The 18,805-nt window shown below is 42.2% G+C and overlaps 1 protein-coding gene across 2 annotated transcripts in view; it reads right to left on the bottom strand.

Moving 5' to 3' along the window:
• Positions 1 to 18,805, bottom strand: part of BAIAP3 (BAI1 associated protein 3) — a 1,035,958-nt gene that overhangs the window by 269,219 nt on the left and 747,934 nt on the right. The gene's annotated exons all lie outside the window — the stretch shown is intronic.

Raw genomic sequence — 18,805 nt, 5'->3', positions numbered from 1 at the left:
GGTGGGGTAGAATCGAAACTATTAAAATGATGATCATCCCAATGACTAACTACTTGATCAGTATGCTCCCACTCCTCCTCACAGATTATTTCCACTGGAAAGTCAATATCCTGATTACTAAATTCCTCTGTAGTATTTATCTTAAAGTGAACACCTTCTCATATATCTCCAAGAAAGCGTGTAGCATAGGGATAGACATCTCTGGTTCTGTAAGAGTCAAAATTACATTGTCTGCAAAAAGAATGAGTTTTTCCTCCTCCCTACAACAATTTAACCCCACGACCTCGCTATCCCCTTAATTTGTGAAGCAAATGGTTTGTAAGCGGAGGCAAAGAGAAGGGGGATAGAGGACACAACTGATGAGTGCCTCTATCCACAGAAAGGGAAGAAGACGTATTGCGTTTAAACAAGTTACATGATGCTGGAGCTTGATAACCTGCCAAGATCATAGACTAAAAGCATGGGCCAAATGCTAGTTTTTCCAGAGCCGCTTAAATAATCCCCAATTCACCCAGTCGAATGCTTTTTTTGCATCAAGAGAGACTAGCACTGCTGGGGTAGTTCTCTTCTTTGCCTTATCAACCATGTGGCTCACCCTTCTAATGTTATTGTGCGTTTGTCAGCGTACAATAAATCCTGACTTCAGGATCAACCAGGTAGGGCATGACTGTTTCAAGGTGAGTTGCAACTATTTTAGTGTCGATCTTAAGATCGAGGTTTAGGCGGGCCTATTGGCCTGTTAGATGCACATGTATACATGTCATTGCCCTGTTTGTGTGTGAAAGTAATTGTGCCTTATTCATCGTTCAGGAGACTGTGAAGGAGTTGTATAACTTTCAGAGGATGGGAGTCAATTGGGCCCTGTGTTTACAAAAATTGGTGGTGAATGGACTTTGTTACTTTTAAGTGATTTAATTGCATGGTGTGTCTCTTCCTCAATTATGGTCTCCTCAATTGTCTTGTATTGATGAGGAGTGACTTTTGAACGCTGACAGGTCTGCATGTAATTATCTTCGGTGGCATTTGACAGTCTATCCGCAGTGCAATGAGCGAGAATGAAAGGCGTGGAAGGCTGCTAGTTTTTCTTTCCCTTTGACAACTTTACTACTGCTGTCCAAGATAATTTGTTTTATAAAGGCCTTTTCCTGTTCAATTCTTAGCTGTTGGACTAGATGAGGGCAAACTTTATTCCCATGAGCAAAGTATGCCAGTTTTGGTTTTAATATTGTCCGTTCCTACTTGCTGTTGTCCAGTGAAAGTATTTGAACTCATAATGCAGTGAGAGCGCTAAGGTTTTTGTGTGTGGGCGGTGCTCTATACTATTCTTCTTTTCTTTTCAATTCTAGTTCGAGGTCCATTCTATACTGACAATGACGCTTTTTAAGATAGGCCTCTTTGTTGATGCTATTGCCCTATTGGAGATTAACTAAGGTTTCAGGAACATCATTATTTTGAAAGTAATCACTAATATGGGTTTTAGTTTTGCTCTGGAGAACTGAATCTCACAACAGTGAAGGATGGAAAGTCCTTCTGCTCTCCCTGGGTGTCTCTTGGCAGGTTAAGGTAACTAGTGTCGGGCATGATCTGAGGTTGCAATTGTACCTATATATGATCTAGAAACAAACTGAAGAAGGGAGAGGTGGAGAGGAATATGTAATCTATCCTAGAGAAGGTTCTTTGGACGTGTGAGAAAAATGTGTAGTCTTCATCATTTATGTGTTGCTCCCTTCAAATATCATGCAAGCCAAATTTTCTAAATGTATTTTTTAAAGTTTCTTGATAAAGCATCCCAAGTTTTGGGGCCCTCCACCAATTCTGTCTAACCAAGGGTTCCTCCCGCATTTAAGTCCACCATTAGAATAATCTTACCCTCAGCGAAGCCTGCTAATGAGTTTAGAAACCTTTAAAGAACATTTTCCTAACCTGTGTTTGGTGAGTAGACCACTGCCAGTGTGAAGAACATTCCCCTCTACTGACCCCCCTAACCAAGAGATATCTACCCTCTATGTCTTTTTTTGTAGCAATTTTGGTAAATTGAAAAGTTTTGTGTAGGAAGAGGTTTACCCCATTATGTTTCATCTGATTTGATAAATAACAATAATTTAGTCCCTTTACATTCAACAATACAATTTTACCCATGGAAATTTGAGCATCTAATGTTTTCTCTGTCTGATATATCCAACCATGTCTCATCTGTTTATCTCTAGAGCTATATGGTGCATGGAATTGTTTGTCAATAAAATAAGTGGTTGCAGGATCTTGGTCTGGCTAGCCTACCCACTCTCATAGTTCTAGAGCTTAGGGGACTCTGTAGGGCTAGGGAACTACCAGCATTTTCCAATACTAGGAAGTCAGAGCTGATAACGGCCCTTAAAGCCTGGGCAGAGTGCCAGCTAGTAGATCCAACCTCTAACATAGTGGAGGCTCCAGAGGTAGAAGGGGAGAGGGAGGAGGACCCCTCCAACCTCAGTGATGAGGAAGCAGAATGCTTGTCCACTAATACAGTAACTAGGACCCTACCCTGCCTAGAGCTAGAAGGAGGAGAGGAGCCACATAAGGAGGAGTAGAATTGTCCCTCAGAAAGAGAGAACTTGAGGCCCAGTTAGCCTACAAAGCACTAGAGGCAGATAAGGTGGCCCTGGCCAAGAAGAAGTGGGCAAGGAAAGAAAAGCGAGATTGTTGCGGTGAAGAAGAAGCAGAGGTGTGTATGGTTGGTGGGTTTGACCCAAGACTGCCCAAGGGATTGTCCTTAAATATCAAGAAGGAGATTTCATTGACAAGTGGCTAAAGGCTTTTGAGAGGGCCCTTAACATAAGGAGGGTGAGCTCTCAATACTGGGGTTCACTTCAGTGGGAGTTGATTCCAGTAGCTGTAAGAGACAGGCTCTTGACCCTAGAAGGGGAAGAATCTGAGTCCTACATCCATATAATACAATGTCTAGTTAGGAGAGTTGGTTTTACCCCTGAGCAGTTCAGAATGAAATTTAGAGACACCAAGAAAGTCAGTACCCAGCCCTGGGTTGACTTTGTAGACATCTCTGTGAAGGCAGTAGAGGGCTGGTTACAGGTTAACAAGGTAAGTACCTATGAGGGGTTCTACAATTTGTTCATGAAGGACCACATATTGACGAATTGTCCCTCAAAAAAGTTACACTAGTATCTAGTTGACTCTAAACTGTCTAGTCCCAGGGAACTGGGTGAGACAGCAGATGAGTAGGTTCGCACCAGGGTGACCAAGAGGAACTAGGAAGGGCTATTAGAAGAAAGGAGAACAGGCCCCTTCTTAGGAGAAAGCCCTGGGAAACTCAGCTAAAATAAATCAAAAAGAGTCCAATAAAGGTCCCCAGACACATGCACAGGGGAGGAAGGGGTATCAAGGGAAGTTATATGACCCTACAAAGGCAGGGACGTGTTTTGACTGCTTGCAACCAGAACACAAAAGGAGAGCAGTAGTCTGCTCAAAGAATCCCCCCACTTGTGGGTAGTCCCAGGGAATTGCTAGTGTAGGTGTGGGGGCGGAAGTTGGCCCAGAGATGGGGAATGGGTATTCAGAGGAGACCTTAGTTTCAGTGGGTGGGGTGGAAGTTGCAGCCCTGGCAGCCTTATATCCAAGCATGGATAAGTACAGGCGGAGGCCTAAAACCAACAAGACTGAGGTCGAGGCTCTGAGGGATACAGAAGCCAGTGTTTCCACAGACAAACTGGTTTCCCCAGAGCACATCCTACCTTGTGTATTTCACCAGGTTATCCATGTAGACAGCAGAGTCAAGCTACCTCCCAGGGCAATGGCGGGCTGGGAATGGGGTGGTGTGACTTGCCCTAAGAAGGTAGTTTTGTGTCCTGCCCTCCCAGTAGAGTGTCTTCTGGGAAATGATCCTGAAGCTTCTGAATGTTCGGGGGAAAGGAAGGTCCATAAACAGATGTTGGGAGTCCCAGAGTGGGTATGTGCCATTACTAGGTCACAGACTTCACATCAGGGGAGTGCTGGAGATGAGGACTCTGGAACAATGAGCCAGACCTCCAGAAAACAGAGAGCAGGCACAGGGTCTGTTGAGCCAGCCCAAACAGCTGAAGAGGATCCAACCATGACTTGGCAGAGTTGCAAGGAGCCGGTGGACCCACCAGAAAGGAGCTGTGCCAGGGGCAAATAGATTGTTCCACTCATGAGAGCCTGAGGCAGACTGCCTCCAGGCAAGTGAAGGGTGATGTCAGTGGATTCCACAGGGTCAACTGGGAAGATGGAGTCCTCTGTACTGAGGCCAGGAACCTCAAACCAGGAGAAACCAGGAGAGTGGTGGTCCCCCGGAACTATAGAGAGTTCCTCTTCGCCTTGAACTATGACATCCCTTTGGCAGGACATTTGGGTCAGACCAATGCCTGTAATAGGCTGGCCAGCCATTTCTATTGGACCAACATGTCTGCCAAAGTGAATGAATGCTGCAGCTCCTCTGTCATCTGTCAGGCCAGTTGCAAGACAGGGGGGGACATGCCAAAAACTCCCTTGAAACCACTGCCAGTGGTTTGAACTCCCTTTGAGTGGGTGAGGATTGACATTGTTGGGCCCCTAGACCTACCAACTGCCTCAGGGTATAGATATATCTTGGTGGTAGTGAGTCATACGACCAGAAATCCAGAGGTAGTACCACTCAGAACGGTCACTGCTACCACAGTGGCAACAGCCCGATGTGCTGTCTTCACCAGAGTGGGCTTTCCAAAGGAAGTTGTCTCATACAGGGGGACTAACTTCATGTTCGCCTATCTGAAGTTGATGTTGGATGAATGTGGTTTTACTTATAAGTTCCCCACACCATATCATTCCCAGACCAATGGTCTGGTAAAAAGATTCAATAAGACCCTGTTGGGCATTATTATGGGCTAATTTGACAAGCTCAGGAAAAGATACATACATGCCCATGCATGCTGTTTGCTTACAGAGAGGTGCCACAGCAATAGGTTGGTTTTAGCCCCTTTAAGTTTCTGTTTGGCCATGCTGTAAGAGGGCCATTGTGTTTGGTGAGAGAAGCTTGAGAGAAGCCTCTCAAGTAATCCAAACAGAATGTGTTGGACTATGTCTTAGGCCTGTGGTCCAGCATGTCAGAGTATATGATTAAAGCAAGCAGCAACCTGGAGGCCAGCGAAGATCTCATGAAGCTCTGGCAGGACCAAATGGCTACTATGCCTGAGTACCATCCAGGACAGTTGGTGCAGGTGTTGGAGTCTATGGCTTCCAGGGCCATGGACTGGGCCCTACCCAATTCTAGCGAAAAAGGGTGAGGTCACCTATGTGGTGGACCTTGACTAGCTCAGGAGTCCCAACAGGGTACTCCATGTCAACAAACTGAAACCCCACCAAGACAAGGAAGACATGACCATACTGATGGTCACAGATGAAGGAGGAGAGGAGAAGAGTGAGCCTCTGCCAGACCTCCTCTCCGCCAATGTGCAAGATGGGTCAGTGGAGGGAGTGGTACTCTCTCCCATGTTGACAGACAAGAAGCAAAAAGACTGCAGACAAGTGTTGGAGCAGTTTTCTGGGCTGTTCTACCTGACCCCTGGAATCACTACTTGGTGTGCCCATGATGTAGACACTGGTGACAGCCTGCGGGTCAAAAACAAGCTGTACAGATTGTCTGACCAGCATTAAGGCTCAAGTAGCCAAGATGCCGGAGTTGGAAGTAATTGAGCCCTCTGACAGTGCATGGGCCAGTCTAGTGGCACTGGTGCCTAAACCTAATCCTCGAAGGGAAGAAAGAATAGATGTTTTGTATGGACTACAGAGGTTTGAATACAGCCACCAAGACTGACTCTCACGCCATACCTAGAGCTGATGAGCTCATTGATAGGTTGGGGGCTACAAAGTACCTGAGTACATTTGATCTGACCTCAGGTTACTGGTAGATTGTCCTACATTCAGAAACAAAGCAGTAGTCAGCATTTTCCACTCCAGAGGTCCACTTTCAGTGAAAAGTGATGCCCTGTGGCTTGAAAAAGGCCCCTGCCACCTTTCAACGGTTGGTGAACAAAGACTTGTCTGGGTTGGAAACTTTCAGTGCAGCTTATCATGATGATATAGCTGTATTCAGTTCCATCTGGGAGGAGCACCTGGTCCACCTGAAGGAAGTGCTTCAGGCCCTGCATCAGGCTGGCCGGACTATCAAGAGAAGCAAATGCCAGATAGGGCAGAGCTCAGTGGTGTACGTGGGTCATGTACAACCTCTTTAACCCAAGATCGAGACTATCCTGGATTGGAAGGCTCCTAAAACCCAGACACATGTCAGGGACTTTCTTGGCATGACCGGGTATTATAGGAGGTTTGTCAAGAACCTTGGGTCCATTGTGGCTCCCCTCACAAATCTCATCTCTAAAAAGCAGTGCAAAAAGTTCATTTGGACCCCGGAGTGTCAGAAGTCCTTTGACACTCTGAAAGAGGCTATGTTTTTCTGCCCCCTGACTACACTAAATAATTTGTGATACAAACAGATGCTTCAAAACAAGGGATTGGGGCAGTGTTGGCACAAGTGAATGAAGAGGGCCAGGATCAGCCAGTTACCTTCATTAGCAGGTGACTACTCCCCAGAGAGCAAAAATGGAGTGCCATTCAGCAAAGATGGAGTGATATTAAGCCTTTGCTGTGGTCTAGTCCCTGAATAAGCTGAGACCATAGCTGTTTGGTACTCACTTCCATGTTCAAACTGACCACAGACCTCCCAGATGGCTCAAGCAGATTAGGGGTGAGAATTCAAAACTGTTGAAGTGGTCTATTTTTCTACAGAGGATTAACATTACAGTGAAAGGCAGTCCTGGAACTGCCCATGCCAATACAGATGGGCTTTCCAGGTGTTTCCACTTAAATGATGAGGACTATCAGAGTGAAGGTTAGTTACCCATCACCTTTCGTCTGGGGAGAGGGCATGTAGGAAAGTCATCCTTTTTCCTCTGATTGTGCCCATTTTTTTAACTGATACTAGAGGTTACTAACTCTGAAAGTGCCCTGGGCTCTGCTCTGTCCTTAAAAGGTATATGGTAATTGGTGTAATTATAATTGGCTAAGACATCCTACCTGTAAGTCCCTAGTATGTGGTAGGGCATGTTGGTATAGACACACCAGTGGGTTTAACACACATAAGTATGCACTGCTGTGGTGTTTAATGTTATATTAAAGTCAGCCCTGCCTTGCAGGCTGGATTTAAATTAAAACCGTCTCCAAATTCGAATTTGGAATTAAAAGTACTACCAAAGTCTAAAACTACCTTTTTATTACATATAAGTCCCCCCCTAAGGTCTGACTTAGGTGCCCCAAAGGTAGGATGCCTTGTTAAAAAAAAATCAAGTACATTATAAAAGATTATTATGCGTAAAACAGGTTGTGCAACAATATGTATATATGTAAAATCCTGGTGCAAATAATCCCAAAGTCAATGTGCGTCACCAGTTTTAGGTCCATAATTTATTGTTTTGCTAAGGAAAAGATAAACAAAAAATAGCCGACAAGTGGTTTGCCCGTATGGCTAACAGGCCAAGGGCTTTTTTAAGGCAAATAGTTAATTGCTCAGTCTTATGGTCGTCTTTTAATACGAAACAGAAAGGGGAGACACACATCTCGGACTGTAAGATATTGCGTTCCCCTTTCTCTTTCGAATTAAAAGACAACCATAAGACTGAACATTTAACTATTTACCTTGAAAAAGCTGTTTGGCCTGTTAGCCATACGGGCAAAAAACGTCTCAGCTGTTTTCTGCTTCTCTTTCCTTTGGCAAAAAAAAAAAAATATATAGACCTAAAACTGACGACGCTCATTGTCTTTGGGATTATTTACTCCAGGATTTTACATACATACATATTCTTGCACAACCTGGCTTGCGCATAATAATCTTTTCTAACTGGTGGACTTTGGGTCTAGCCACCTGACAGGTGTGCCCCATAATGAATTGGGCCCTGTCTGTATGTGTGTGAACCCCAGCAGTTCACCCCTTTAAAAAGATAAATCACATTATAAAAGATGTTTCAGATGCCCTGGTAAGGAAAAAACAGCCAAAGTCATTTTTACCCATTGTAGTGCTGCAGCTCTATAGGCTAACATGGGCAAGCTTGATTAAACTTTAATAAAGTCTAACTTTTGACAGGAGTAAGCTAGCAACTAATTCAAAGTATCAAAATAATGGTTACAATAAATCCAGCAACTTGACATGGTCAGATGTATTATAACTATTGCAAGAAAGGAGTTTTAGAACTCACTTTCCTGAAGTTATCTAAAGCAGCCCTTTAGCAGCCTCTTCTGATTGGCCAGCCTTTGACAGCCTGAGCCAAGCTGCTTCCTGATTAGGTGTGAAGAGGCCTGGAGCTGAAAGAATTCAGGCATTTTGTGGGAGGAAAGTTGGTTCCTGAATAAGCCAGGGACAGGAAGGAGGATGGGGAAATAAACTGGTCTTGAAAAGGAGAAGGCCAAATGTCACAGAACTCAGGCCAGCCCCCACTTCCTTGATCCCCAGTCAGATGGAATTAGGCGAGGGGCTATAAGGGAGTGTGAGGAAAAGTTAGCCTCAGCTGTGGAACGACTTAGCCAGACTTGAACCCCAACGAGAAATTTTCTCAATATTGCTTTTTGCTGAGATGTACATTCTGGGGCACAATTATGCCACACTTCCCAGGAAGCTGTCATGGCAGAGGATGGCAACATAAACCCCATTGGTTGGGGTGCCCCCTTCCTACCAGCCCAGAATGGAAAATAAATATGGGAGAGCGAGAGCTGTAAGAACACCTCAGATTCCTGACTGATACATCTGGAGAGGAAGGACTACCCTGTTAGACCCTTGGACTGCACAACCAACTTGCACTCGGAAGGATCACACCAGCTTCACTCTCAAGGCTCCACACAAGAAAACAATGTGTCGGTCATAAAGGATAAGGAGTGGACTTCCAGAGCAGCAAAAGGTAGCAAAGTGCTGGAAGAAATCATCTGCAACAGCTCAATGAGAGGACTACTTCGGCTGACAAGCTACACCTGGATTTTCCTGGACTACATGGGTGCATTGTGGGAGATTGAGTTCTAGACCCCAATTGGGAATCCAGAGCTTCTGAACCCTTCTGCCAGTGCTAGAAGACTTTGCTCTCCCTAAAGAAGCAGAAACCAACGGGACCACAGCTCCTGGACCCATCTGCAATAGGTCCCCGAGTCCCCAAGAAGAGCATCTCAGGTCCCAGGACATTTGGGTGAGTCTGTAGCCCTTAAAATCAAGCTTTTGGTAATGAACAGGCCCATTCTCTCCAGACCAGCACCGCTCGCATAAAGGATCAGAGCAAGCGGGAGCAAGTTCATCTCTTCAGACAGCAAATATCGCCACTCGCTACCGCAAGGCTCCCACTTGTCCACCCGCGACACCGGTGACTCTTCACGCCCCACGGACCACTGCAAGCAATGCTCTCCTTGCTGCCACCACAGTTCTGCCTCACAAACGGGACACTTGACACAATTCTGAGAAGGTAAAACTTCAGTGGGACTTACTCGGGTCTGTATCCGACCCTTGCTCCATTGTGGTCAGCTAGAGATTTCAGGTTTTACCAGGTCTAGCGTGACCAGATGTGCCCGCTTGGTGCATTATGCTTTTAGTCACTACATTACAGTTTATTCTTTAAAACTTCATATCTCTGCTCCCTAAACAGGATTTTTGTCTTTTTGGGGCCATTTTAAAGATAAAAATATTCTCTATTTTTATAAATTGGTGTTGGATTTTTCATGTGTTGTGCTTTTTACATATTTACTGTTTGGGGGATATTAAATAATTTACACTCCTGTCTTCTAAGTTAAGCCTGACTGCACATCAGCCAAGCTACCAAGAATTGTGCAAGGATTAATTAATTGAGACTTGACTGGACCTCATTAGCGATTGTGGGTACTTACCTGCACCTACTAATAAGCCACCTTCCAACAGTGGTGACTGCAGACATAGTAATTCCTGTATATCCAGTCCTCCCCATTGGGCAACCCTCAACAATAAGATAACAAAATTGTAAAGGACACAATAACCTCATGCTGCGCTGGACACCACTGAACAAGAGTCAAGTTCTGCACACTCCCCATTGAGTATATTTGATGCATCAACATCGTATGACGAGTTTGATGGTCCATAGTTCGGGAGGTTTCCACCGCAGTATGATATGTAATTGTTCTTTTTTCAGCTGCACGGTGTGTTAGTTTATTTGGGCTCTGCCACGATGAGGGGGTAGCTTAGAGTGTCTTATTATAGGATTGAATTCGTCTTGGGACTCCTCGGTAGTAGCAAAGATGGTTGCTTATTACGTAGGTGTTCTCTTCTGGGATTGAGGAAGCTGCCATGCCATTATCTGTGGATTTCCATAACCCTCTCTTGAATGAGCGCTGTCACTCTGAGTGAACAGATAATCCACTATTAATATTCCTAACACTCCTGTTGCTCTCTAAACCTGTGTAGAGCGTGATCGATTGCCCCTCTCAAAATGCGATGCTAAAGGGGTGGTCTATTACTGGTTGACATTGCTGACATCACAAGAGTGGCCAGAGCAATGTCCTGAAAGATTGAGAAGGCATGCATGTCGTATACTAGGGTATCTTTGGTTCTGGCTGCTCTATAGATGGACTCTTTGCATGCGTGGTAGTGAAATTTCGTCAGATTGTCTTGGGCCCCGTATGTGCCCTCAGTAGGTCTTGGGCCTACCCGATGTATCCGATATAGTCTGATTTTTGAGAGTTCAAGACCAACAATGGAGGCGAGCAAAAATGTGATGTAATTCTTAAGATCCATACCTTCTGCCCCCTCACTAAGGATCCTAATTAGCAGGTTCTCTTTTCTTGATCTGTTTTCTTGATCTTAAATTTTTCTTGCCATGCTATAATTTTGTGCATGGAAGTTCACATATTTGTCTATCAAGGTCAGGCTTTGGGATTGAAAATTGGCCCACTGTTTTTCCACCTCCATATCTCTAGAGTCAGCTGAGTCAATGTCGGATGGAAGTGTTACGATCTTTTCTCACACTTGGAGCGGAGGAGGGAGAGCTTCCTAGATAAATCAGCTCTTATGACCTCTCACAGTTCAGACTTAAAGGTTTCCAGGCTAGCCAGCAGATCAGCTTCCGTCAGAGCCAGATCTGTAGTCATTCTACCTCTTGCATCCACTGTGTAGTTACTGATGCTTTTCTCCTTAGAAGAGGGTGCGATTTCAAAGAATTCTGTGACTTTCTCTGAGACTGTATTTTGGACAGCATGATCTGAGGGGGGTAGGCACCAAAGTCCCAAAGTATCTTGGTTTCCATTGTTTTAGAAGTCAGCTTCCCCCAGGGACCATGTTCACCAAAACACCGTTCTTGTTATGACTTTGTGTCTCTCTGAACCTGCATGTGGGTCAGTAAAAGGACTTCCGAAGTTTCTTATGGGGATCTTTGTGTACCTGGAGGACTTGATGTTATGGACTTCCCTACTTGTTCACTAAATGATTACTCTTTTAAGGAGTATTCATATATTTTTAACTTATGTGAGCTAAACTTACATATGTGGAAAAGCACAGATGTGCTCCTCAAGTAACCAGGAGAGTTATAGAGCACCAATCCATTGGTGTGACTCCCATCTGTTTTATGTGCTTCATAATTTACTTCTTCATTCAACGTCCCTGGGTATGAAGTTTTGGTACCTCCATTGATCTTGGCAGCACCAAGACACTGGCGTCCAGGCATTAAGTTCATGGGTCTGAGTCTTTGGGAGCGGTAGGACGGGGTGTCTCATGGCCGATGGGTATGCATTGCAATGAGGCACCTGCATTTATCATGCCTAATCTATCAGCTCTTTTGGGTATAAAAATGATAGATTTCAGGGTTGCCTTGATCAGGAGTGTCTGGTTGCAGTCCCCTCCTCGATCCCTATTGGCTTGGATGCTGCGCAAACTTCTCTGCGGGTGTCCGTGCCATCCACAGTTATTACGTCCAGTCTCTCCAAGTGTTGACAGCTGACTAAGTCTCCGCTGCTTGTGGCACCCCAGACGAAGGCATCAGGCATCAGGCACTCTGAGCTATCGGGCAAAAACTCCTAAGGCTGCTGTCACTCCCAGGGGCACCGCCATTATGAGGACCGCGCTGCCCCGAGTGTGAACTCCCTGCCGATCTCCACTGAGCTGCATAAAGTCCTTGGAAAGGCCTAACTATGCTCGCACTGAGCTGTGCCAGCATCAGGCATATCCGCAGCTCTTAATACACCCACAGCTGAGAATTTTAACCGTTACCGATGAGACTTATTCCTGCTCCTCATTCCATATTGGATGGTCTCATTTCTGGAGGCCATTTAACTAGAAGGTGCACTGGACGAGTGGAAAGGATGTGCACAAAGGGTTTGCTGCTGATGTGCTAAAAGTAAGCCTACGGTTTGCCTGCCTTTTACTATTTGCTTACAACTGACTCATCAAATTTACAGGAGGGGAAAAACAAAGACAGCAATCACTCACTGAAATAATTTAGTTATAAACTAGTAGAAAGACAGTGTACTGCCCTGCCACCCTTTAGAGGGTGAAATATAACTTATAGGAGTAGACTTGCATACCTCATAATAAAGGACAAGAAAAGGGTTGAATGCTGCTTTTTTCAATGTGAGATCTACTGTTAAGAATCAAGAGTTCATTAATGCACTAATTTGGAATGATGACCTACAGATGTTGGCTTTAATGCAGAAATGGCTGACAGATGACTTTAGTTCCTTGATTCATGCTACAGTTCCAAATAGCTTTTAATTTGTGCATTTCGACAGAAAAGGGAAAAAAAGGTGGGCGAGTAGTACGTGTTCGCGACGAATCTCCCAGGATCATTGAACAAACCTTCTGCACACTTTGATGGATCAAAATCTTTGGTCCTAGAAAATTGGAAGTAAAAAATATAAGCAAGATAGTGATCTGAACTATAATGTGTAGACAACACATGAAAAACATATTTAGGGAATTTTAAAATGGGAGTGAAATGGTAGACAATTTGGAGACATGATTTTGAATGACATGAGTTTAATGGCCTTACTCAGTATGTTGTTGGACCAAAAAATGTGGCGGGTCATATGCTAGATTGAATTTGTAGTATCTCTGATTACAGATAGTTTAAGTATTCACTAGAACTGTCTCAAGATGTATACCCAGCATGGCTTCAGAAAACCACAAACATTCAATAGCCCCTTTAAAACTGCAGTTCCTCAATGAATCTTCAAACTTGGGGGGAGGCGCTACTTGAATTCAAATCTGTCATCATTTGTCCCACCTTAAAACCCTTGTTGAATGTAGATCTAGCGAACAATAGACCTATCTACTCGCTGCCATATAGGACTACATGACTACATTTAAGATGGTTGTAACATCGCAATTGCATAATTTTGCTGAAACAAATAGTCTGCTGGATGATACCCAAAGGGGGTTTTAATCGGGAATAGGTATTGAACCTACAGATACTTCTGTAATTGTTGTTCTGCATGCGGTTGTCGATAGTGGCGGAGCAGGGGCAGTTATTTTAATAAATCTGTCCGCTGCCTTCGACACCATCGGCCACCACACACTAATTCTTCCTTTTTCAATTATGCCATAGGTGGCACAGCACTAAGATGTACTGAATCCTTTTTAGCAAGTAGAATGTAAACTTTACTGATGGGTACCTTTTCATCAGCACCTGAGCACAGGTGTTGGAGGCTCCTCAGGGGTCATCGCTTTCTCCTCTTGTCTTTAACTTGTATTTGAGACTACTGTTTCTGTATAAAGTGATCACACATATGTATGCAAAAGACACTCATTTCATCTTCAGTCTGCAACAACATCTAATTATGTAACTCAGACCTTACATCAGTGTTGTAAGCAACTCATGCTTGAATGGCAGAACACATTTTAAAGTTGAATCCTGCTAAGTCAGCAATTTTACTTACTTGCAATCAAGTAAATCTATAGGAACTTTATTTGTGGCCAGTTTTAGGAGAATGTGTCCAAACCCAGTTGCCCTGGTGAGAAATCTAGGTGTAATGGTGGATGCAGATATAAACATTGAATATGAACTCCTAATGGTGACCCCAATCCTTCATTTAGTCATCCTGGAGCCTATCACACCCTTTTGAATTTTTCACAGTCACTGTAGCCAGTGACTTTATCCAATCCAATATTAAAATTAGAATGCTATAACTTGAACTCTTTTCTATTTCAGAAGATCTAAAAATCTTGGGATATAGCTATCAATTTCATTGGCTGATCGTGTAATTTCAAGACAGCTTGAATGATGCTCAAGCTTCCCTATGGTAGAGACCCTAGATTTTTGAATATGCACCAACCTAATCCACAAGGTCTAGTATTTAAGATCTACTTTATATCCCGAAATTAAAATGCAAAAGATGGGGAGGAAAAGCTTTTCGAGTTGTCGTTGCAAAGTCCTGGAATCAACTACCAGAGGAAATCCAAGGGGGATCAGATCTGTTAAAATTTAGGAAGACTCTTATGACCTGTTTATGTTTTTAATAGAAGAGTAGATGATAGGCACAGCTAGCAATGTTTTAGTAGCCAAAGAAAGGTCTCTACAGCACCAAGAGATTCTTTGTAAGTAAAAATCTGTTATTCTTAACCAACAAATAATCTGCAATGTAATGTTGTGCAAACTGTGTGTGTGCATCACATAACTATAGTTTTCCAAAAGATAAGTGGGAGAGAGCCTTGGATGCCAAAATGATTAATATTATGTAAGAGGAAATATGAACTAAGAGTAAAGACAATTACCGTTCGAAACAAGAGCTTGTATTGAGCATTTCTTTGCAGAAATGAGGGGTAATTGGTCCTGTTCTAAGTTGACTCTTGTTTTTCCACAAGTGCCCCTTGCAATGCTTGTTAATATATGTATAGGGCAGCAGTGAAAGGGAATGTGCCACTGTAGATATGATGTTACAACATGGAAACCTGAAAATTTATTGTTATTACTCCTATTTCACCATTAAATAAAGAATAACTTGCTATTACCACTGATAAAAGTGATTGTTTTTAAGAACTGTCAGTCAACATTTTGTGAGACATAGAGTCAATTATTTTTTAATATGTTATATGTTATTTAAAAAAAATAAAAAGGCAGCTGGTAACATGTGATGTCTTATAGCATAGAGGAGTATGGAACATGACATATATGAGTATGTGCATTATAAATAAAACATAAAAGCTTTGTGTCAATCTAACCTGAACATTAGTAGGTCTACGGCAAGCAAAATATATCCCTTAATGTAATAAATCCACATAGCATATAAAGCTGAGTGTTTTGGTGAGTGAAAAAGCTCTTTATTATTGTGGTGCATACATGCTAAGTACTTATAAACTGAGTCAAGCAAAACAACACGAAAAAGCGTGCTGTTGGATTATCCTTAGTAATAGCAAATCACCAAGTATAAGTGTGGATTTGTATAAAGATGAATCCTCATTTGGTATCAATGTGTTTAATAAAAGAAAACATAGTCATTTGTAAATTTACAATATTGTGTTGAGGTTGGTACCAAATCTAAATAAAATCCCCAGTTACTGTACTTGCAAAAGTGGTTAAATGGTCTATTGTGTTTTACCCCGAAATATAAGAGAAATTTAAAGTGATTTTTACAGATCCTGTTCTTTATGCAGAGAGAGAGGCAAGCTGTTGCCAATGTACAAACACCAATGTACAAATGTGTCTTTGACACATTTTGCGATACCCAGTGGGTAGCAAATAGACTGGCCTCATTAATATTCATGAGGTGTGTCTGGGTTTGCGACCCATTGGGATTCCCAAACATTACAGGGATGGTGGCCTGTTGGGGTCAGCAGACCACCATGTCTATGATTGCTTTTCAATATAGCAATTCTTTTTTAAATGCAGCCCATTTTCTTAAAGGAAAACAGGATGCATTTCAAAAAGAAACATTTTAAGTTTTCTTTTAATTTTTTTAAGAGCAGGCAGTGGTCCGTGGGACCACTGCCTGCTCTTAATAAATGTACTACAAACACTCACAAAGAGGAAGGGATCTCTTGGGAACCCCTTCCAATTTGCGAATGGGTTACCACCTACTTGAAGTAGTTGGTAAAATGAGAATGCTTTGCGACCGCATTTTGGTATCAGGAAGGGATGCCCTAAACAAGCCCCTAACTAATATTGAATCGCAAACCCAATTTGTGATTCGGTATCAGGTTATCAAATCGCAAATTGGGCCTTTGTACATTGATAAATGCCTTTTTTCATTCGTGAATGGCCCAATTCCCAGAATCGGGCCATTTGCGAACAAAAAAAGCTTTGTATATCTGGTCCTATGCCTATTATGTCAAAGGTGAGAAAATATCAAAATAGCTCAATGTGTCATTGATTCTGTATTGAACCACAGATGGTATGCTGTGCATTGCTTTATACCCCAAAATATCCCAGAGGCATGGTCTAGTAGACAGCTATTCATTGTTGTCTGATATCAAGACCTTTTGCAGACATTTAAAGATAAGCATTTGTCTGGGACATTGACTTATAAACATCTCATATACATAGTAGAAGCTGGGAGGGGTTTCTTGAATAACCCCCAAACCATCTTCATTTAGCACCCCTAGTAGGTCCTAGAATTAATGCCAAGAGGTGTGGACTCCTTAGTTTTGAATAGATTTTTCTGAGAGAGAAAGACCATTGTTTTCTCTATAGTATTACTTTGGGGGAAAGTTAATGGTGAATTTTTGGTTAGTCAATCTTCTTTCGCAATGTGTTTTTCCAGTTGCAAGTCTTCTCCTGCCCTTCCAGCTTTAAAATGTTTCCATTTTGGCCATCTTGAGATGATAAAAGAGTGCCTAATTCTTGCACAAACATCAATGGATACATGACAGAAAAGGGACGTCTATGTGGCTCTTTGGGTCCTTTCAAGGGATCTAAATCTTCTAAAAGTGGTGCTTCAGACTTTCATTTTCACTTGTACAGAAGCGGTAATATGATACAAAAGGTTAGCCTGTAAATGTGCTGAATAATTTTATAGGATTTTCTTTCAATGCAGCAGCCAAGGAGCTAAAGAGTTAGTTTCCTGAATCTTGTCACTAATAATGGTTACACACTCCATTAGATTAAATTGTGAACATTTAATTTGATTTATTTTACAGCCCTTGTAAGAAGGAAGTGCTCCTCACTGTATTCTATTTTGGAAATCCTAACTAGAGCGGTCTTCTGATTAGTAGTACTTTGGATTGCACTTTCCAGAAATACATATTTTAAAATTAGATAATTTCACTAACCTACCCAAAATAGGGAGACATACTCCATACAAGTTCCTTACAGCAGCACAGTACATGCAACTAACACATAGAGAATAAACATAGATATTGGTTGTGAATCAAGTAAGGCCATGAGGTTAGGAGTTAGACAAAGCATGGAATGGTGTTATACTGGGAAGAAATATTCAAAGAAAAGGGTGGCTTTGACTCACAAAATATCTGAATAATACGGATGCTTGGAAGCATTCGAATATTATAAAATGTTATTTGATATGATGCTGAATTGATATTTGATATGGGGAGTTAATTTTTTTGGGTTGGACAGTGCTTTTTGTGCTCATCTAGATTCAGCAATAGCAACATGGAGATAAAGAATATGAAGTTCGTATAAAGCTGCTGTCAACGTTGGGAGACTGTGAGATCTAAAAGTTACTTAAAAAAGTGATGTTTGGTCAACTTTATAGTAGAAGGCTCCTGGCAACGTGAAAATATTGTCAGTTTGAAATTTCAGTTCTAAAGCATGTGTAGGTAAATGCAGCTTAGTAGAAATGTCACTGGTTTGTAAAGCCAGTCAATGTCTTGCTAGAACTGTGCATTCTCAGGCACAGAAAAGCTTTGAAAAAGTGTTCATTATTTTCAATATGCTTTCAAATTATTAGGTGAGATTTGCTTATAACCAACAAGCAGAGTAGCTCAGCCCTCATGTTAATTAGAAGATTGACTTGATTAAAAACATTTTAGTTGAATTTATTAGTAAGTGGATCATTTTCCTGAAGAGCTACTCAGTATCAATATAGTAGATGTCTGTGTCTCAATTACAAATATCTAATTCGGAATCCAGGAATTGGAGACAAATGGGAAGAGAATAACTCCTACATAAAATTAAAAAAAGGAATTCATGAATATCTCGAACACATTTTTAGTTTATCTCTCTGCAAATTGTTTTATTATTTCTTTGCTTTCTTTTCTCCTATTTTCCCTCTCTGCCCTTCAATAAAAAAAATGTTTCCTTCTTTTTCCTTCTTTGGTTTCCCATTTCCTGTGGGAGTTGGGAGCAACACCCCACATTTCTCACAATTCAATTATCTAATGCTGGCAACAATTTCCAAAACTAGTTGACTCGTTGAAATAGTTCAAGCCAGTTGACTGGAGAATCATATGAAGATAGCCTGGCCATGCTGCATGCTGCAATTTATCACATTCTTGTTAGAGTTGAATAAAATACTTTTAGATTTGATTAATTTCACTATATCATTTGTATTTTTTTTCTTATAACAATCAGTTTTTGCGTTTAGTTTAAGCCAAGATTACCTTTGAACGCAGAGTGGCCAGTGGAAATCAAAATATATGGAATTTATTCCAGTGTTAGGCAGGATACAAATGTGAACAAAGGACCTCGGTCTCTGGCAGCTGGCTCAGATGATTGACAAGAACCAAAAATGAAACCCAAAAGCCTTAATGCAATAGATTAATACATACATAACAGCTATTCTGCTATACAAAGACTCTAAGCTGGACCCAGAAGTATGGCAGGAATCCTGTTCAAGGCTTATAGCTTAAATGTCTACAAATCTGAAAATAGCATGCTGC

Source organism: Triturus cristatus, chromosome 10 (genome assembly GCF_964204655.1).
Source record: "Triturus cristatus chromosome 10, aTriCri1.1, whole genome shotgun sequence".
Lineage (NCBI taxonomy): Eukaryota > Metazoa > Chordata > Amphibia > Caudata > Salamandridae > Triturus > Triturus cristatus.
The sequence above is the reverse complement of the archived record's forward strand: the minus strand, read 5'-3'. Positions and strand labels throughout refer to the sequence as shown.